Genomic DNA, 23085 nt, shown 5'->3' with positions numbered 1-23085 from the left:
TTGTGCAAACGGAAGATTTTGTCGACCTTCAATGCCCATGAAAGGTATTCTTCGGGATCGTTGCTTCCATTGAACTTGGGCATAGTGAACTTGAGCTTGCTGCAGCGTTGCTCTTCATTGTTTTGGGGTCGAGAATGATGACGTCCATGTTGTTGATGATTGTCAAACTCGTGTTGCTCTTGGTGAGGAGGGTTGTCAACCTCATGTTGCTCTTGTCATGGCGGATTTCCATTGCCGTCATGCTCTTGATGAACTTGATGTTCTTGGCGAGCTTGTGGAGGAGCTTGTCGAGCTCGAGGAGGAACTTGAGGAACTTGATGATGCACGCGAGCTTGAAATCTTCGTTCTTGAACTTGTTCGCGAAGTGTTTCTTCATGTTCACGAGCTTGTCGGGCTTGTTTGGCTATGGCTCGACTTGAATCTTGGAGGGCTTGTTGCGCCTCAAGTGCTTGAGCTGCACGGAGTTGTTGTTCTTGGCATTGTGCCTCGGCATCTTGTGCATCTTGGTGTAGACGCACACGCTCTTCCTCTTCATGTTGGCATTGTCGTTGTCGTTCTCTTGATAGCGCAAAAGCCTCTTGGGTTTGACGTTGTCCGTGCTCTTGAGAGTTGGTGTCGCGTAGAGTATTGAGGCTTGGTTGACAATCGTTGCACGCGGCACGTCGAAGAGTATTCGATGTCGGTGTACTTGAGCCGGAGAGGGTGAAGTCATAGTGTCGACTTGAGCGGGTCCTTCTTGAAGAGGACGAAGTGGAAGAAGAGCGGTTGAGCAACAAAGCGTGAATCTCGTCCATTCTTGCGTCATTCTCTTGCTTGTGATCGTCGAGCTTGTGGTCAAAGTAGTCCCTTGTACGTTGCTCGGAGAGTCGCAAGTCGGCGGCGAGGATGTCGATGCATTCACTCATTGCTTGTTGATCTTGATGCAAAGCACGTTGTGCACCAAAGAGATGGCTCTTGGTGACGTAGGAGTTCATGTCGTCATCGTGCTCAATGAAGAGTGGGTTGGTAGAAGTACTTGGCCTATCCATCATTCAAAGAAAAATGTGAGTGGTAGAAAGAGAAGAACGTATACCAAATGTACCTTGACCGAAGTTGAAAGTGGATCAATGATCACTCGAATGTGGACAAGGAAATAGCACAACTGGTACCAATTCTTGTCGGTTTCTCACACCTTTACAAGTAAAAGCTTATGGTGGAGCTTGGTTAGGATGGTGGCACAAAATTTGATGCAATTGTAATTGAGCTTCAATAATGTTGGAAAAGATTCACAAGATTGGAATGCAACAAGTAGACCAAGAAATGTAATGTACACGGAAACACACATGCAAAAAGATAAGTGGGGTTGGGCAACCAAGGTTGAGCCAAAATGTGGAATCCACAAAAATGCTCTTGTTGCACAACACTAGAGAGACACTAGGATTATTGCACAATAGGCGGATACAAAGAACTTGTGCACAACCTACTTAGCAAAAATGCAACGACTTCTATCCCGAGTATGCTCTATGCAAGGTGTTTCTATGATATGATCCAAGATGATCTAGTATGACAATCTTAATGTTGTGATAGAGGCAAAGGTGTCCCGTCTTTCGATGAGATGATGGATATCGCTTTGGTGGAAGTCGACTTTGACGATCCGACTACGAACGTGCGAGGACGTAGCGCCTTAGCAATCGCTAAACCAACTCCGAGAGGTTATTGACCACGCCGGAGCACGATCGACCTGACCACGAGGGTCTGTTTCCTGCGAGCAAATGAAGAACAAACAAGAAACTAAGATTGCAATCTGGATATTGCGAATATAAGATGAAAGCTTTATTGATCAAGGTGGGGTTCTGTGACGCCTTTGTCTGGTCGTTGAACACAAACAAAGTACGCGAAGTTGCAGCTATGGCGAATTTTTAATCTAAACAAAACCCAAAGTCTAAACGATGCCCTAAGGGCTGTATATATGGAGGAAGAGGGGGGGGGGATTTTGTGGCCCTTGGTGGAGGGGTCCGAAATCAACCCTATCTCTTGTTTCCCCACACATACGGACTCTAAAAATAGCCTATACTTATGTATTTCGAAATTACATGGGCCTGGCCCAATAATAAGGTGACGCAGCACCTAAATTAGCCTCGGGACGAAATTTATGAAGTGGCATCTTGTATATTTCGTCCAAGGCTTCATGCACCCATTATGGTGGCTTCAAAGTCCTGAAATCATCACTTGTAACTCCGTTCTTGTTCCCCTTGCGCATGGCATCATCTCCATGCTTTTTCTTGCTCCAATGTTCATCCTTCTCCAAGCTAGGCCCTTCATTTGTAAGCAAAACAAATGTATCCAATTTAGGCAGCATCATATTCTCATGAACATTAGAATCATTACCAAGAAACGAAAGTACCTGGTAATTTAGTTGGCGTGCACGAGCTCTAGTAATTGGTCCAGTATGTATAGCAGCAGGGGTTGTGGGTGTAACAATTGTATTGATGTCCTCATCATCCTCCCCTTCTTGAAACGAAGTCGTCCTCGACGGAAGTTCATCTTCCTCACCCAAATAAGGCTTCAAATCTGCAATGTTAAAAGTGGGACTAACCCCAAAATCTGCAGGCAGCTCCAGTTTATATGCATTATCATTTATTTTCTCTAACACCTTAAAGGGACCATCAGCAGATGGCATTAACTTTGATTTGCGCAAATCAGGAAATCTATCCTTACGCAAATGTAACCAAACAAGATCTCCAGGTGCAAACACAACATGTTTTCTACCCTTATCTCCAAAAAGTTTATATTTAGCATTCATACGCTCAATGTTTTCCTTAGTTAACTCATGCATTTTTAAAATCAATTCAGCACGTTGTTTAGCATCAAAATTAACCTTCTCCGAAGATGGAAGAGGCAACAAATCAATAGGTGCACGAGGTAGGAAACCATACACAACTTCAAAAGGGCACATCTTAGTAGTAGAATGCAATGAACGATTATAAGCAAATTCAATATGAGGCAAGCATTCCTCCTACATTTTCTTATTATTCTTCAAAACAGCCCTAAGCATAGTAGACAACGTTCTATTGACTACTTCAGTTTGTCCATCAGTTTGGGGGTGACAAGTAGTACTAAAAAGCAGTTTAGTCCCCAACTTAGCCCATAAACATCTCCAAAAGTGGCTAAGAAATTTAGTATCACGATCTGAAACAATAGTATTTGGCACACCATGCAAGCGAATAATTTCACGAAAGAACAAATCAGCAACATTAACAGCATCATCGCTTTTATGACATGGTATAAAGTGTGCCATTTTCGAGAATCTATCCACGACAACAAATATGCTATCCCTCCCCTTCTTTGTTCGAGGTAAACCTAAAACAAAGTCCATAGATATATCCTCCCAAGGAACACTAGGTACAGGCAAAGGCATATATAAACCATGAGGATTGAGTCGTGACTTAGCTTTTTGACATGTAGTGCAGCGAGCAATAAAACGCTCAACATCCCGTCTCATCTTTGGCCAAAAGAAATGTGTAGCAAGTACGTCCTCCGTCTTCTTCACACCAAAGTGTCCCATTAATCCTCCTCCATGCGCCTCCTGCAACAACAAAAGATGAACGGAGCTAGCTGGAATGCATAGCTTGTTAGCACGAAACACAAATCCATCGTTAACAACAAACTTGTTCCACATTCTTCCTTCTTTACAATTCTGCATTACATCTTTAAAATCAGCATCATGCACATATTGATCTTTGATGGTCTCCAAACCAAATATTTTGAAGTCAAGTTGTGAAAGCATAGTATAGCGACGAGACAATGATCAGCAATAACATTTTCTTTTCCCTTCTTGTGTTTAATGACATAAGGGAAAGTCTCAATGAATTCAACCCATTTAGCATGTCTACGATTCAGTTTAGCTTGACTTTTAATATGTTTCAAAGATTCATGATCAGAATGTATAACAAATTCTTTGGGCCATAAATAATGTTGCCATGTTTCTAAAGTTCGAACAAGAGCATATAATTCTTTATCATAAGTAGAATAATTCAGACTAGGCCCACTCAATTTTTCAGAAAAGTATGCAACAGGTTTGCCATCTTGTAATAACACACCTCCTAATCCAATTCCACTAGCATCACATTCAAGCTCAAAAGTCTTATTAAAATCAGGAAGTTGGAGTAAAGGAGCATGTGTCAACTTATCTTTCAATACCGTGAAGGCTTCTTCCTGTGCGGTACCCCAAAGAAAAGGCACATCTTTCTTTGTAAGCTCATTGAGAGGTGCAGCAATGGTGCTGAAATCTCTCACAAAATGCCTATAGAATCCAGCGAGGCCAAGAAAACTCCTCACTTGTGTGACCGTTTTGGGTTGCGGCCAACTCTCAATAGCTTCAATCTTGGCTTTATCAACTTCAATTCCCTATGGAGTAACAACATAGCCAAGAAAAGATACTCGGTCGGTGCAAAAGGTGCACTTCCCAAGGTTACCAAACAAACGTGCATCACGTAGAGCAATAAAAACAACACGTAAATGTTCCAAATGTTCTTCCAAAGATCTGCTATAAATCAATATGTCATCAAAGTAAACTACCACAAATCGTCCAATGAAAGCACGTAAAACTTCGTTCATTAATCTCATGAAAGTACTAGGTGCATTAGTTAACCCAAAAGGCATGACTAACCACTCATATAATCCAAACTTAGTTTTGAATGCTGTTTTCCATTCATCTCCCAATTTCATACGAATTTGATGGTATCCACTACGCAAATCAACTTTGGAGAATATTGTAGAGCCACTCAATTCATCAAGCATATCATCTAGCCTAGGAATAGGATGACGATAACGAATAGTAATATTATTAATGCCTCTACAATCAACACACATACGTGATGTACCATCCTTTTTCGGCACTAGAATAATAGGAACAGCACAAGGACTAAGGGATTCGCGTATATAACCTTTGTCGAGAAGCTCTTGTACTTGACGCATAATCTCCTTCGTCTCCTCTGGATTGGTACGGTATGGTGCACGGTTTGGCAGTGAAGCACCGGGAATTAAGTCAATCTGATGCTCAATCCCTCGAATAGGTGGTAATCCCGGTGGCACGTCTTGTGGAAAGACGTCAGCGAACTCCTGCAAAATGTTAGTGACAGCAGGAGGCAAAGAGGAAGGCACGTCCTCGAATGAAAATAATGCCTCTTTGCACACAAAAGCATAGCAAACAGATTTGCTGAAATCTAGCTCATCAATATCAGATTTGGTGGCAAATAAACATGCACTTTTCAATTTAATTTCAGAAGCAACACTAGATGGTTTATTATTAGGCTTCATTTGTTGCTCAAATTCTTTTGCCACAATCTGATTTTCACTCTTATTCATCTCCTGTTTTGCTTTATTAGCTCTATTAATATCATCTTTCAAAATGGAATCAGGAGTCATAGGAAGCAAAGTAATATTTTTATCCTTATGAACAAGAGTATAGTGATTGTTTCTACCATGGTGTACAGAATTTTTATCAAATTGCCATGGTCTACCAAGTAATAAGGAACATGCTTGCATAGGTACCACATCACAATCAACATAATCAGCATATGTAGAGATACTAAAATGCACACGAACAGTACGTGTTACCTTAACCTTGCCGCTGTTGTTGAACCATTGGATGTAGTAAGGATGTGGATGTGGTCTTTTGGTGAGAGAAAGCTTCTCCACCATCTCCATGCTAGCCAAGTTGTTGCAGCTCCCTCCATCTATGATGACGCGCACAGAACGTTCCTTCACAACTCCCTTGGTATGGAACAAATTGTGCCTCTGATTTTGCTCAGCTTGTGTGATCTGCACACTCAAAACACGTTGAGCAACTAAACATTCATACCTGTCAGCGTCTTCAGGAGCCATGTATTGCGTCTCATGATCAGAATCATCTCCACCATGTTCTTCACGTGTAATAAGAGCCAAAGTCTCCTCATCATAGTCACTAGCAGACTCATATCCACCATCCGCGGTAGCAATCATCACAGGCGGAGATTTGCATTCTCTCGCATAATGACCTCCTCCCTTACAACGACGACAAATAATATCACTTGTGTGCCCTGTTGATGCCATGGAAGAAGAAGAACGCTGTGCAGGCCCCGCAGGTGCGCTCTTGGCAGATAATGGTGGTTGTGCCTGTTTTCTTGTATCACGGCTGGAGGTGGCACCGGATGGAGGTGCTGGTGCAGTTGAAGTAGAAGATGCACGTGGTGTCCATGATGAAGGTCGGCCTGTAGAAAAGTTAGTTCGCCCCAATGCTTGTCGATCCTGCACTTCACGTTCAGCTTTACAAGCAAGATGGAATAAATGAGTGATATTAGTATACTCCTTATAGTCTAGAATGGTCTGAATCTCTCTATTTAATCCACCCAGAAAACGTGCAAGCATAGCTTCATTCTCCTCAACAATACCACATCTAATCATGCCAGTTGTAATTCCTGATAATATTCTTCTACAGAATTTTTCCCTTGTCTTAAACGCTGCAATTTTTGAAGCAATTCACGTTGATAATATGGTGGAACCCAACGCGTACGCATAGCAGTTTTCAAAGCAGCCCAAGTAGTTGGAATAGGATATAATCTACAATGTTCAGACCACCATACACATGCAAAACTAGTGAAAGCACAAACAGCAGTAGCAACTCGTCTCTCCTCAGGATATTGTAAACATGTAACTCGTTGTTCAGTTTCTAACTCCCAAGTACGATATATATCAGGAACATATCTACCCTCAAATGGTGGAATATTCAATTTCAGTTTAGGAATATGGACATCATCTCGTACCTGAGGTGGTGGTGCAGGCCTACCATTACGAATATATACCTGAGGTCGACCTGCTGGTGGTGGTACAGGTGGCTGCACGTAGTGCTGATTTTGATCAACCTCATCCTCATAATCTCCCACATAATCATCCTCCTCCGCATCAGCAGCAGGAGCCACAGAAGTATCAACAACAGCACCAACAGTTTGGCCAAACGCAAGAGGAACACAGCTTGCTCGGCGGAGGTCTGTTTCGCGACGTGGAGGTAGTCGTTATTGTTGTTGTTGGAGAGGTGCGTTAGGTGCAGCGGGTGGTGGTGGTGGAAGACGCGCGAGCAATTCATTAAACTTGTTATCAAGCTTTGTTTCGAACGTCTTCTCAAGGCCAGTGATCTTCTCTGTGGCCTCTTCAAAATTGTTCAGCACATCTTGCACCTGTTCAGTCATCATTTGCTGAAACTTATCATGAAGCTCCTTGTTCGATAAATTCTCCCAGTCAATCTCGTCGGCTTGTGATCCTGGCATGGTTAGCAACAATAGAAACACACAAGAATATGATCCTACAGACCACGAACAAGTGGTGGTGGTGGGTGTCACAAACCCGTCAAGCAAAACTCAAATTCTTACCAGTTCTTACCCAGCAGCAGGCGGTGATCGGCAACCGTTGTAGTCAAAACTCTCAAAGCTTGGATAGAGCGATTACCAGGGAGAGTCAAACGCACGACGTAGATGTATGTGGAGCTGGGAAGGCTTATAATATGGTAGCAAAAAGGGTCAGCAATAATCAATTCAGAGATGCAAAGTTGAATAAATGCTCAACGACGGTACTGTGCTGGTCCTAGGCTAGACTGTGCTAGAGACGCGAGCCTAGAACACCAACAAAATCACGGCGCGACACGTAAACAAAGGAGGAGCACACTCTGAATTTTTTTCTCTTTTTTTTGCACTTTTTTTTCCTCTTTTTTTTGCTCCGCAACAATTTTTTTTCGAAAAAGTCTACAAATGGTCTAAAAACTGCCTAGCCAAAATTTTCCAGACTTAGTTTTTTTTTTTGAAATTGGAACTATTTTTCTTCTGCGGATGGCTCGGAAGTTGGGGAGTCCTTCTCTGTCACGACTCGGAGTATCGCGTGATCTGGAAATCGAGAACAATGCAACAATTACTGGACTCGGACTAGGACTGGTGGCGGAGATGAATCTGGTGGAACTCGGACTGGTGGCGAAGATGAATCTGGTGGAACACGGACAGGTGGCGGATATATGTGGTGGTGTATATGGATTCGGATTGACGGTGAATATGTGGTGGTGGTATATGGCAACAGCGACGATGATGATGCGGTGGTGATATATGGCAGCGGCGACGTGACAACCTGTGAACAGAACTCGAAACTCTAAAAGACTAGACGCTAAGACCAGCAACTGGACACGACGATGAAACCGCAAATTCAACAAAGCAAATACAGAAAAGATTATGCAAGGCTCAGATTGGTTCGGATGGGATGAACTAACCCTAATTTTTTTTTTGGCTTTTTCGTGGACTATAGGTATGAAGAACAGACCCGATCTAAACTATGAAAAACTGTAAAATCTCACCGAGCAACCTCGAAATCTGATACCACTTGATAGAGGCAAAGGTGTCCCGTATTTCGATGAGATGATGGATATCGCTTTGGTGGAAGTCGACTTTGACGATCCGACTACGAACGTGCGAGGACATCGCGCCTTAGCAATCGCTAAACCAACTCCGAGAGGTTATTGACCACGCCGGAGCACGATCAACCTGACCACGAGGGTCTGTTTCCTGCGAGCAAACGAAGAACAAGCAAGAAACTAAGATTGCAATCTGGATATTGCGAATATAAGATGAAAGCTTTATTGATCAAGGTGGGGTTCTGTGACGCCTTTGTCTGGTCGTTGAACACAAACGAAGTACGCGAAGTTGCAGCTATGGCGAACTTTTAATCTAAACAAAACCCAAAGCCTAAACAATGCCCTAAGGGCTGTATATATGGAGGAAGAGGGGGGGAATTTCGTGGCCCTTGGTGGAGGGGTCCGAAATCAACCCTATCTCTTGTTTCCCTACACATACGGACTCTAAAAATAGCCTATACTTATGTATTTCGAAATTACATGGGCCTGGCCCAATAATAAGGTGACGCAGCACCTAAATTAGCCTCGGGGCGAAATTTATGAAGTGGCATGTTGTATATTTCGTCCAAGGCTTCATGCACCCATTATGGTGGCTTCAAAGTCCTGAAATCATCACTTGTAACTCCGTTCTTGTTCCCCTTGCGCATGGCATCATCTCCATGCTTGTTCTTGCTCCAATGTTCATCCTTCTCCAAGCTAGGCCCTTCATTTGTAAGCAAAACAAATGTATCCAATTTAGGCAGCATCATATTCTCATGAACATTAGAATCATTACCAAGAAACGAAAGTACCTGGTAATTTAGTTGGCGTGCATGAGCTCTAGTAATTGGTCCAGTATGTATAGAAGCAGGGGCTGTGGGTGTAACAATTGTATTGATGTCCTCATCATGTTGTATGATGATATGGTTCGTGCTTAAAAGCTCTTTGCTTATCTTTACTTTTTGCTTAAAAGCTTTTTTGGCTCTTTGATGTTTGAGATCTTTTCTCATGCAATGCTTCGCGAACCAAGATAGCAATTGTGTATGCGATGACAATCTTGTGACACAAGAGATGATACCAAGATATGCAACAATGATGTATGTATGCTATGGGAAGTATGATCACTAATGTGCACAAGTCTCTTTGCCGGCAATACTCAATGGCTAGTCTCGATGGGTAAGCAACGCAAAGGAGTAAGGCTATGATGGCTATCAATGTAATCGCAAGAGAGACATGTCCAATACCAAGATGAGGTTACCGTTTCTTGTGGACGGTATGGTGTCAAGATGGTGGCACGAGTACCAAGATGTAGTCAAGGTGGTCGATGTTGATGACGCGTCCGTGGCGAAGATGAGCGGCGGTGATGTTGATGTCGAACGTACCTAGATAGCCGAAACGCAAAAGGATACGGAACCGCAACTCAAATTCTCAAAGCTCGAAGTGGCAACACGTGTTGGAGTACAAAACGGGTAAGAAATGGTGGTGGGATGCGGAAGTGGTGATGGTGTATAGGAGGTAGGAGTGCGTAGACCGAAATGTGGGGCAGTGGTGGTACAAAACTTAAAAAATCCAGTTTCGTCAGTGCTCGTCGGACGTCCGGTCTAGGCCGGTCGTCCGGGCGTTGGACGTCCAGTAGGGTTCGGACGTCCGGTGCCTGGGCGAACTTCGTGCACGGGAAGAAATGCTAGGGTTCGTGGTGTAGATGTGGAAATTCGTCGAGTCCAGAGGATTTTGTGGATGGAAAGGGTGGAGACAATGGGAAAAAGCTAGATCCACTCAAAACAAAGCAAATACACGGATCCAAACCAACAAAATTTCAACACACTAACAAATCACAAAAAAAATTGGGGCTATTTTTGTGTGGAATTTTAGAATTAGGGACAAAATCAACAAAAACTAGGCTAACAACACAACGGGGAGGTTCCGAAATCGTGATCAACGAGGCTCTTGATACCAAGATGATGTAGGGTGGAACCCTAGATGGCCGATCTTTCACGAAAGGAGCGGATCCCGCGAAGAACACGAAGAACACGAGGAGGGGAATGAGGGAAAACACGGTGGAAACACAAGAGAAACACTAAACCAACAAGAAATAGTCACACATGTGCTAGATCCTCGAGTACATAAGAGATCATATGGTACACGATCAACTAGGGACAATATAAGGGTAGCCGGTCTTCTCCGTGAGGAGGTCTTGAGTTCTTCCCTAAAAGGGGTCTTGAATCCGCTTGGGGGATCTTCTCCGATGGAGGCTCGAATCTCCAAGGAGAAGGTATCCAAGTGGATGAGCAAAGCTCCCACACAAAATATGAGCTAATCCTTTGTTGCCCTAGCTAGGTGGAGGGAGAGGTCTATTTATACTCTTAGTGCAAATGGGTGACAAAGTGAAGGGGTACATGGGCCTTAGCCCACAACTAGACACAGCCAGGTACCGGACGTCCGCTAGGGACCGGTCGTCCGATGGTTCATGGGCGGCCGGACATCCGGTAAGCGCCGGTCGTCTGCTCATTCTGGCTCGGATGCTGGTGTAGCAGATTTCCAGTCTGGGCCGGTCGTCCGGTCGCTGGACGTCCGGTGGTGTCGGACTTCTGCTCATTTGGCTCGGGTGCAGGGACACCGGTCGTACGGTCTGCGCCGGACGTCCGCTCGCCAGGGTTCAGCTGGAGCATCAGGCGTCAGACGTCCAATCCCGACCGGTCATCCGATGGCTGGGACTTTTCCTGCGGTCCTCCTTCTTTTCCGTCTTCTTGTCCATCTTCCTCTTCTTCTTCCCCTTGCTTCCTAGCTTCTCCATGATACCTGAGTATGCACAATGTGTCCGTATGAGGTAGTAGCCATGTCTCATGTGCATCAAAGTGGAAATGTGAGAGGAGAGATGTCACCTTGGTTTCAAGAGCTCTTGCACGTGCTCATGTCATGGGTCCGCTAGGCACGTGGTGAGACGATGGTAGGTCAATGGGGATGACCTTGTGATGCTCCACATCATCAATATTCATCATATATGTCATCAGGGATTTCAAAAGCAGTATTCACTTATGGTCTCTTTCCTCCCTTCTGAGGTCTTCTACCATCAGCCATTTTCTTCAATTGAGGATTTTGAACAATTGAATTTTCTGACGAGGTATGCAATTTGTCTTCAAGGAACGCTGAAAATGAGTTAAGTTCATGAGAACCTAGAGATTCAGCAGCGGATATGTGAACTTGTGAACAGAGTATAGGTGCTAAGAATTTGGAGAGGTCATATGCGTTCTTAGAAGTTTTTCAAAAGAATCAAGTTTGAGGAATTTGACCATGGTTATCTTGAGGAATTTCACTAAGCGTTCTTGAATTAGGTTCCAGAGTTGTATAGATTTGAAAATCCACACAATTGAGGAATCTTGAGGAAAAATGTTGCTTAGAGAAACAAATCAAGAACAAAAGAAATAGGGTGTTTTAAGAGTATGGAAGTTGAAGAATAAACACCTTTTGAAGATTTTGTGGAAATCATCAGAATCAACAAGGGCAATAAAAATAAATTTTATTTACCCTTGACGAAGAGCATGACGAACTGGGAGTAGAATTGGAGAAGATCATCTGTTCAGATCTTCCACGCCCTAACTTGGCGGTGGAAGACAGCTATGGCAGTGGCGGAGTGAATATTTCTACGCCCGGCACGAGTACACCGGCGATGAGGTCGAGACAGTGAAGCTCTTCCTCACAGACGATGATGGAAGGTAGCGGTGGCGCTAGGTCAGAGAGCTCAAGCGAGGGGAATGAGATCGAGCAGAGCAAATGAGGTCCGAGGAGGGCGAGGGGTATTTATAGCCGAGGTGAAAAACCGCCCATCTGAAGAAATTGGACGAACGTGCTCGTGACCCTTCCCATCCTAGCGACATGTGTCACCTATGTACTGAGAGGTGGAGATCATGTTAGATCGTGGGTGAGTATTTTAATCTTATCGTGGGATACAGAACGGTTTGAGCGGCAAAAGCCGAAAATGCGGATATGAAAATTTTAATGTTTCTTCGCAAATTCTTCAGCTGTCAAGGACACGGTGAAGATTTTGAATGGGTTTCAAATATAACGCACATGAAGAATTTGTGAATAGACTGGGTTGAGTTTAGCATAGAGGGGGACGGGTCCGATCACATTCACTTAGGCAAAAAGGTCAACTTGAAGAATTAGCAATAAGTGAACGTTGTAGAGGACTGAAAACTTTGCAAAGTTGAATAATTTGACCAATTGAGGAATTTGAAGAATTTGCAAAATGAAGAAAAACTGAAATTTGAAGATTCTCAACTTTTGTTGGTGGCCTGACTCACTGTATAAGAATGATGATTTCAGACGCCGTGTACAATTGTCGTAGGGCTCTGAGAATCAAATTCTTCATTAATTTCTTCACACTTAGAGGGTTAGTCTTCATTAATTGAAGAAAAATGTTACTTCGTGTGTTGCACAACGAAGTCGTCAATTTTGCATAAGTGTTAGGATGTGTGTCCTTTTCAAAGAACATTCAAAGATTCTAAGATATTTAGCTCACACCGCAACTTGCTAAATATCTTCTCATCCAAGGGCTTTGTGAAGATATCCGCTAGCTGATCTTCAGTCTTCACGTGCTCAACGGAGATGTGGCCCTTCAACACATGATCTCGAATAAAATGATGATGAATCTAGATGTGCTTCGTCTTCGAGTGCCGAACTGGGTTATGAGCAATCTTGATGGCACTCTCATTGTCATAGTAGAGAGGCACATTCTTCACATTCATGCCGTAGTCCTTGAGGGTTTGCTTCATCCATAGCAATTAAGCACAGCATGAACCAGCAGCAATGTACTCAGCTTCAGTAGTAGAGAATGATGCGCAGTTCTGCTTCTTCTAGGACCAACATACTAAGGATCGTCCGAGCAAATGGCATGTGCCTGATGTTGACTTGCGATCCACATGATCACTAGCATAGTCGGAGCCAGAATATCCAATGAGATCAAAAGTCGAGTCCTTGGGATACCATAATCCAAGTGTTGGAGTGTGATCTAGATATCGAAGAATATGCTTCACGGCCTTAATGTGTGATTCCTTCGGTGTAGCTTGAAAACGGGCACACATGCAAGCACTAAGCATAATATCTGGCCTAGATGCACATAGATACAATAAAGAGCGAATTATGGAGTGGTATACCTCTTGACCGAAGTCTATACCATTTTCATCAGTGCATAGATGGCCATTTGTGGGCATAGGGATTTTGACGCCTTTGCAATCTTGCATGCCGAATTTCCTCAACACATCCTTGAGGTATTTCTCTTGAGATATGAAGATGTCGTTGCGCTGTTGATGAATTTGAAGACCTAATAAGAATTTCAATTCTCCCATCATAGACATTTGATATTACCCACTCATCATATAGGAAAATTCGCCATTGTAACGTTGGTTAGTATAGCCGATAGAGACAAAGGTGTCCCATCTTTCGATGATATGGTGATTATCATTTCGGAGGAGTAGACTTTGACGATCCGACTACGAACGTGTGAAGACGTCGCGCCTTAGCAATCGCTAAACCAACTCCGAGAGGTTATTGACCACGCCGAAGCACGATCAACCTGACCACGAAGGTCTATTTCTTACAAGCAAATGAAGAACAAGCAAGAAACTAAGATTGCAATTTGGATATTGCGAATATAAGATGAAAGCTTTATTGATGAAGGTGGGGTTCTATGACGTCTTTGTCTGGTCGTTGAACACAAACGTAGTACGTGAAGTTGCAGCTATAGCAAACTTTTAATCTAAACAAAACCCAAAGTCTAAACGATGCCCTAAGGGCTGTATATATGGAGGAAGAGGGGGGAATTTCGTGGCCCTGGAGGAGGGGTCCGAAACAAACCCTAACTCTTGTTTCCCCACACATACGGATACTAAAACCAACCTATACTTAAGTATTTCGAAAATAGATGGGCCTGGCCCAATAATAAGGTGACGCAGCACCTAGAATAGCCTCTTGACGAAATTTATGAAGTGGCATCTTGTATATTTTGTCCAAGGCTTCATGCACTCCTTATGGTGGCTTCAAAGTCCTGAAATCATCACTTGTAACTCCGTTCTTGTTCCCCTTGCGCATGCCATCATGCTTGGTCTTGCTCCAGTGTTTATCCCTCTTATCCATGCCAGGCCCTTCATTTGTAAGCAAAACAAATGTATGCAATTTAGGCAGCATCATATTCTCATGAACATTAGAATCATTACCAAGAAACGAAAGTACCTGATAATTTAATTGGCGTGCGCGAGCTCTAGTAATTGGTCCAATATGTATAGTAGCATGGGTTGTGGGTGTAACAATTGTATTGATGTCCTCATCATCCTCCCCTTCTTGAAATGAAGTCGTCCTCGACGGAAGCTCATCTTCCTCACCCAAATAAGGCTTCAAATCTGCAATGTTAAAAGTGGGACAAACCCCAAAATCTGCAGGCAACTCAAGTTTATATGTATTATCATTTATTTTCTCTATCACCTTAAAAGGACCATCAGCACGTGGCATTAGCTTTGATTTATGCAAATCAGGAAATCTATCCTTATGCAAATGTAACCAAACAAGATCTCCAGGTGCAAACACAACATGTTTTCTACCCTTATCACCAGCAAGTTTATATTTAGCATTCATATGCTCAATGTTTTCCTTAGTTAACTCATGCATTTTTAAGATCAATTTAGCACATTGTTTATCATCAAAATTACGCCAAGGAGCAGCTATGTCCAACAGGCGAGACGACAAGGACGCCAAGTATGAGGAACAGGAAGAAGTGCTGCCATGGAAACTGCACCCACCGGACGACCGGTCTAGACTGGATGTCCGGCCCCTGAAGGCCACACCAGCCAAAGGAAACCAGGCCATCGAAGTCTACAGCGGTTGGACGACCGCCCAAGACCGGACGTCCGACACCTCTCAGGCTCCGGATGACCGACCATCTTCGGACGACCAGCGCTCCTGCAACCGAACGAAAACAACGGAAATCCGAGGAAGACTGGACTCCCATGGACGTCCGCTACCTTCACGACAGAACGTAATCTACGGAAGTACGAAGATCTACGGACGTCCGGACCTCCACGAGTGTAACGCCCTCGATGCGGCTATAGCTCCCACGTGTCGAGGCACGACTTAGAGACATAACCGCATTGAAAGCAATGTCGCAAGTTAGGTAATCATTACAACATCCCATGTAATATATGATAAAAGGGGGAGACACATAGTTGGCTTACACTCGCCATGTCACATCAGAGAACATAAATAACATCCATCATACAAACACTCATGGCCCGACTACGGCGCCAAAATAGAAGAAAACCCAACATGCGACAAGGCCCTGAATCGAACCCCAACTAGGCACCACTACTGATCATCAGGAAAAGACACGTAGTAACGCTGAGAGTCCTCGTCGAACTCCCACTTGAGCTCGTACTCGTCACCTGGAGCGGAATCACCTGGACCTGCATCTGGAGTTATAGTATCTGTGAGCCACAGGGACTCAGCAATCTCGCACCCTCGCAATCAAAACTATTTAAGCTTATAGGAAGGATGAGGCAAGTATATGTGGAGCTGCAGCAAGTGTCTAGCATATGTGGTGGCTAACTTATACGCAAAAGAGAGCGAGAAGAGGAGGCAAAGCGCGAGCGAGAATCTAGAAGAACAACCTGCGCAAGCATAACTCCAACACCGTGTCCACTTCCCGGGCTCCGCCGAGAAGAGGCCATCACGGTAACACACTCAGTTGATTCATTTTAATTAATTAAGGTTCAAGTTCTCTACAACCGGACATTAACAAATTCCCATCTGCCCATAACCGTGGGCACGGCTTTCGAAAGTTCAATCCCTGCAGGGGAGTCCCAACTTAGCCCATGACAAGCTCTCACGGTCAACGAAGGAATAGACCTCCACCCGAGACACACCGATCAGACTCGGTAACCCGGTACAACAAGACAATTCGACAGGTTAAAACAAGACCAGCAACACCGCTTGAATGTGCCGACAAATCCCGATAGGAGCTGCACATATCTCTTTCTCAGGGCACACTCAGATGAGCGCTCCATACAACTAAAACCAAACCTCGAGTTTCCCCGAGGGGGCGCTGCACAGGACTCTAGTTTGGACCAACACTCAGAGGAGCACTGGCCCGGGGGGGGGGGTTAAAATAAGATGACCCTTGAGTCTGCAGAACCCAAGGGAAAGAAAAGGCTAGGTGGCAAATGGTAAGACTAATGTTGGGCATTGCTGGAAAAGCTTTAATCAAGGCTAACTATCAAGGGGTTCCCATTATAACCCAACCGCGTAAGGAACGCAAAATCCGGGAACATAACACCGATATGACGGAAACTAGGGCGGCAAGAGTGGAACAAAACACTAGGCGAGAGGCTGAGCCTTCCACCCTTTACCAAGTATATAGATGCATTAAGATAACATAGCAATATAATGATATCCCAACAAGCAAATAAAAGATGTCCCAACAAGGAACGACCTCCAAACTTTACCTGCAACTAGCAACGCTATAAGAGGGGCTGAGCAAAGCGGTAACATAGCCAATCAACGGTTTGCTAGGACATGGTGGGTTAGAGGTTTGACATGGCAATTGGGAGGCTGACATGCAAAAGGTAGTCATCGTAGCAATATCATAGCAAGAGCGAGCAAACTAGCATAGCAAAGATAGTAGTGATTTCGAGGGTATGATCATCTTGCCTGCACAGTTGTCAGAGTTGGCTGGATCCTCACAAGCAAACTCAACGGGCTCCTCGGTAGCGAACTCGTCTCCCGGCTCTACCCAAGCAAGACAAACAAGCAACAAGGATACAATCAACCACGTGCAAGCTCAAACAATAAGATGCAAAGATGGTATGCTATGCGGGATGCGATGCGGGATGCAAAATGCAAGATATGACAGGAAATGCATGAACCTGGCCTCAACTTGGAACTCCAAGGGTGCCACTGGAAAGAGGGGATGAAATCGCTTGAAAATGATATAAAGATCATCGGAATCGGAGTTACGGTTTGGAAATGGCAAGCGTTTTAAGATATGACACCGGTCTGCGATTTACAGCAAGTAGGCATCTAGTTGCAACGAAATGAACATGCTACAGCCACCAAACATGACAACGAAATACATGGCAGGGATGCACACAAGATGCTTAACAAAAGACTAGCACTGAGCGACGGCCAATCCATCCATTATGAGGTTCAAACAAGCATGGCAAAAACGCAAATGCAAAACAGATTCCAGACTTAGTGAAATTAACACTTGTCTGAAATTTCAGATCACGAAGCCCTCTTCGGAGCAGCAAAACAACATGATACATGACCTGAACATGACAAGTAAGAACATGGCATGGAGCCAATCAACAAGCTTAACAAAAGACCCAAAGTGACCTGGGGCCAAAAGGGTTCACAAAATATACTAACGAGCACACGAACATAGCTAAAACACAATCAGTTTTCAGACTTAGTGAAAACTGAGACATGCTGAAATATAACTCACGAAGGCATGTAAACGAGCTCGATGCACTCACTACAGTGCAAGTCATGGCAAGTCAAGCATACATCCATTAAAAAGGCACAAAATACAAGCTAGAAATGGCAAGAACAAGTGCATAGCATGCACGGATCAACTACAATAACATCGGCAAAATCGCAAACGAGTTGACGATCTGCCCAGATTCACCATGAAGCAAAAGCAGAGCTCGATTGACTCAAGCTAGGGTGCTTCATAATTGCAAACAAAGACATGGATGGATAGAGCATAACATGATTAACAAAACTCCTTTACTGATCATCCTCAAAAGAGGCACGGATCACTAGGAAACAAGCTGAACATATGGCATCATGAACTAAATAATCCCAGACTTAGTGAAAACAATAAAGTCCCTGAAAACAGATTTACCGGGTGCCTCACTTTGCAAGCTTGCACAAGTCACCACACACATCCTAAAAATTCATGGGTTGCACCTCTGGAAATAAGACAAAATCCTTAACAAAACATATGAAGGACTCACAGGCATATCATGCACACAATAATCATGGAAAAAATGACAAAAGTCTAAGATGAACTAGCAGATCTGACAATTAACTCACGAAGCCTCCTTCTAGTAGCATTTTGGGCATCAAGATGAACTCAAATGAAAATGATGCAATGGAATGAAATGATTTACTCGTCGAGACGAACATTTTGATATATAATATGCCCAAATCGGAGCTACGGATGCAAAGTTACGGGCGGTCAAAGTATGCACAAAAATTTTAGGGTTAGGGGCGAAAAGTCAACCGAGATGAATTTCTCAGATCTGGATCTAGATCCGCACGCTTCCCGATGCATGCCGGAGTTACTGTAGCAGCTCGCCGGACTTGACGGGAAAGAAGGCTGGCGTGGGAGGAGGAGGAAGAGGACGGCGGGGCCCGGCCGGATCCGAGGCGCGGTGAGGCCGGGCGACGGTGGCGAGGCCGGGCGGCGGGGCGAGGCCGCGGCGGGGCGAGGCCGCGGCGGGCGGTGGCGGCCGGCAAAGGAGCTCGGGCGGGCGGCGGCGTGGTGCTCCGGAGTCGGGGAAGAAGGGAGGCGGCGGCGGCGCTCCTCTGGCCCGGGAGCGCGGCGTCGGGGGCCGGGCGCGGGCCTCCGCGGGCCGGTGGCGGCGGCGGTCGGCTGCGCCATGTGGCGGGCGCGGAGTGGACGAGAGGCGGCGGCGGACGTGTCCGGCTAGGCCCCGGACATGTCCGTCGGCGCGGATCTGCTTTTTTTTTAGACTAGGGTTTGGACGGGGAAGAAGATCCGAATTTGGAGGGGTGCTATTTATAGGCATAAGTGGAGCTAGAAGAGTCCAAATGAGGTGCGGTTTTCGGCCACGCGATCGTGATCAAACGCTCTAGGACATGGAGCAGAGTTTGGTGGGTTTTGGGCCAAATTGGAGGGGTGTTGGGCTGCAACACACACAAGGCCTTTTCGGTCCCTCGGTTAACCGTTGGAGTATCAAACGAAGTCCAAATGATACGAAACTTGATAGGCGGTCTACCGATAGTAAACCAGCCGCTTGGCAAGTGTCGGTCCAATCCGGAAATGTTTAATCCCCACACACGAAAGAAAGCTAGAAATGGCCACCGGAGGAGAACGAAGCACCGGAATGCAAAACAGACAACGGGGAAAATGCTCGAATGCATGAGATGAACACGTATGCAAATGCAATGCAACAATTAACAAGATATATCATGTGAAACGCATGAACATATATGTTATCAACCCGAGAAAGAGAGTAAGAGCGGAACATGGGTGATGTGATAAAGTAAGCAATCATAGTGATCAAGTCAAGCAAGCCAGTAGTGTGAAGATGCAACGTATTAGAAGGAATCATGGCAATATTTGATGTCCTTCAAAGCCTGTATGAATTTCTTCAGTTTGGATAGGGGACTGAGGAAGTTGATGTCGTGGTGTTATCAGTGGTGAATTGGGGTGCTGACTTTCCCAATAGTCATCATTCTGAATAGGAGTTGTTGACCCAATGTCCACATCCTCATCTTCTTAATCAATTTCTTCAACGCCTGCCTCTTCAGCTGTGAACTGAGGCATGGGCGATGATACCAGCGGGGTTGAAGGGATATCAACCACTTCAATTTCTTTATCCAACTGCTCTGAAGAATTAGCAGAAGGATTTTCCTCATCACTGTCATCTGGAATGACATATTCCTCACCAAAGGGAACAATCTCCTTTGATGGAATGCTTGATGTAGGAACAACATCAATTGGGTTGTAAAATGAGCTCGTCAAAGTCTTCACTTTCTTAGGAGCTGAAGACTCTGAAGTAGCGGATGCCTTCCTTTTCTTCACTACTGCCCTCTCTGCAGCTTTGGTCTTCTTCGCTTCTGATGCAGAAGGAAGGTTGACATCTTTCATCTGGGATGACTTTGCAGGAGGAGCAGATCAAATTGGTTCGGTTTCATTAGGCGCAACTGATGCAGTTGCCTAGGCATGTTTAGATTCCTCAGGCATAGTAGCAGATGCTTCAATTGGCCTGGTTTGGTCTTCAGGCGCAACACTGGAGGTTGCCCTGGCATTTTCTTCAGAGGCTGGAATTTCTTTAGCAGCCCTGGTGCTTTCATTTTCTTCAACAGTTTTAGATTTTCATCAGTTGTGCTTGCATTCTCTTCAGTAGGCTGAGTAGATGAGTTGGCCTGAGGAATTTCTTGTTGCGATGTAGCTGCAACATTTGCAGTGAATCCCTTGATCAGCTTGACAAATCTGACTTTGGCACCTAGCCAATCGACATAGTATTTGTCAAATTCATCACTGAGGCCTTTGATTTCCAATTGCAGAGCAACAAGTTCATCAGGAGAGAGTTTCAGAACATTATTCTTCAGAAATCGCTCCTTCTTGCACTAAGCTTTCTTGACTTTCCTCCCCTGTTCAAATTTCCATTTTTCTTCATTTATGAAGGTCGTCAACATATGACTTTGGCTAGGAGTGAGGTTTAGATCAGGCAGAGGAGTGTTTGGGTCCTTGTGCCATAGGTCGATGAAGTCAAGGATCAACTTTGGATCCAACATGAGTGGCATTGCACCGCCTTTGGCTCCAGTGGCCTTGGCTTGCCTCCCTCTGATGATCTCATCCAATTCTTCATCATCAGCATCATCGTCACTTGACGGAACCTAAAAGGCCACTTGCTTCCTGTGAGGACTTGGCCTTGCACCACGTCCAGCAGCAGCCTTTTTCTTCAGAAAGGTCGGATATGTTGAGGACTGAGGCAGAGCTGAGGAACTTACAGAGGCTTCTGAAGCAATTGAGATGCCTGTAGTCCTTTGACACAAGGCAATATGCACAGGTGCTGAGGACTTTGGATCAGTTGCTGAGGATTTTGCAACAGAGGCGGGTGGAGCTACTTTTGAAGATGTGGCTTGAGGAATAGGTCATGAGGGCTTTGAAGAGCTTGGCCGTGAGGGCATTGCAGCTGAGGAACTTAGCAGCGGCAGCAGTAGAATCTTCGTTGAATTTCTTCACTGCTTCTTTTGCCATTTTGGTCAACTTAGCTTGGCACTTGGCCCACTCGTTGGGAAAATCCTCACCACGTTTGATGCTGGTGGGATCAGCAACTTGGCCTGGTGCCAATGGAGGTCTTGGGCATGGAGGGTGTACGACAAATTTCTTCATGTATTTTGGAGTCACATATCGATACTCCCTCCATTCTCTGGCCCATATCCTCTCAATCCTCTGAATGCGCTTGTTGTGCTGATTTTTGTATTCCTTGCCATGCTTGGCTTCATCAGGAGTGCAATTGATGTAGGGTGGAACCCTAGATGGCCGATCTTTCACGAAAGGAGCGGATCCCGTGAAGAACACGACGAACACGAGGAGGGGAACGAAGGAAAACACGGGGGAAACACAAGAGAAACACTAAACCAACATGAAATAGTCACACATGTGCTAGATCCTCGAGTACATAAGAGATCACACGGTACACGATCAACTAGGGACGATACAAGGCTAGCCGGTCTTCTCTATGAGGAGGTCTTGAGTTCTTCACTAAAAGGGGTCTTGAATCCGCTTGGGGGATCTTCTCCGGTGGAGGCTCGAATCTCCGAGGAGAAGGTATCCAAGTGGATGAGCAAAGCTCTCACACAAAATATGAGCTAATCCTTTGCTGCACTAGCTAGGTGGAGGGATAGGTCTATTTATAGTCTTAGTGCAAATGAGGGGCAAAATGAAGGGGTACATGGGCCTTAGCCCGCAACTGGACACAACCAGGTACCGGACGTCCGATGGGGACCGGTCGTCCGGTGGCTCATGGGCGGCCGGACGTCAGGTAAGCGCCGGTCGTCCGCTCGTTCTGGATCAGATGCTGGTGTAGCGGATTTTCGGTCTGGGCCGGTCATCCGGTCGCCGGACGTCTGGTGGTGTCAGACTTCCGCTCATTTGGCTTAGGTGCAGGGACACCGGTCGTCCGGTCTAGGCCATACATCCGCTCGCTAGGGTTCGGCTGGAGCATCAGGCGCCGGACGTCCTGTCCCGACTGGTCATCCGGTTGCTGGGACTTTTCCTGCAGCCCTCCTTCTTCTCCGTCTTCTCGTCCATGTTCCTCTTCTTCTTCCCCTTGCTCCTTAGCTTCTCCATGATACCTGAGAATGCACAATGTGTCCGTATGAGGTAGTATCCATGTCTCATGTGCATCAAAGTGGAAATGTGAGAGAAGAGATGTCACCTCGGTTTCAAGAGCTCTTGCACGTGCTCGTGTCATGGGTCCGCTAGGCACTTGGTGAGACGATGGTAGGTCCATGGGGATGACCTTGGGATGCTCCACATCATCTCCCCTCCCTTGGGGAACATCCGTCCTCGGATCAAATTCTTCATCACCATGGAAGGGAGAGAGGTCCTTGAAGGGTCCATCCTCTCGTAGTCGAAGTTTGGACTTGCGTTCTTGGGGAAAGAGGTCCTTGCGAAGGTGTAGCCACACAAGATCTCCTGTGTTGAATACCATATGTTGCTTGTTGAATTTGAGCTTGGTCGCAAGGTGTTGAACTTGGCGCTCGATGGTGTTTCTTGTATCTTCATGCACCTTCTTGAGATGTGTCACTCATGCACTTGCGTCCAAATCGATGCGCTCTTCGAGTGGTAGAGGAAGAATGTCCAATGGTGACAATGGGTTGAATCCGTGGACGACCACGAAGGGGGACTTGCCGGTAGTTGAGTGTCTTGCATGGTTGTAGGCGTAGTCGGC

This window comes from Triticum aestivum, chromosome 2A, assembly GCF_018294505.1.
Source record: "Triticum aestivum cultivar Chinese Spring chromosome 2A, IWGSC CS RefSeq v2.1, whole genome shotgun sequence".
NCBI lineage: Eukaryota > Viridiplantae > Streptophyta > Magnoliopsida > Poales > Poaceae > Triticum > Triticum aestivum.
Note: the sequence above shows the minus strand (reverse complement) of the source record.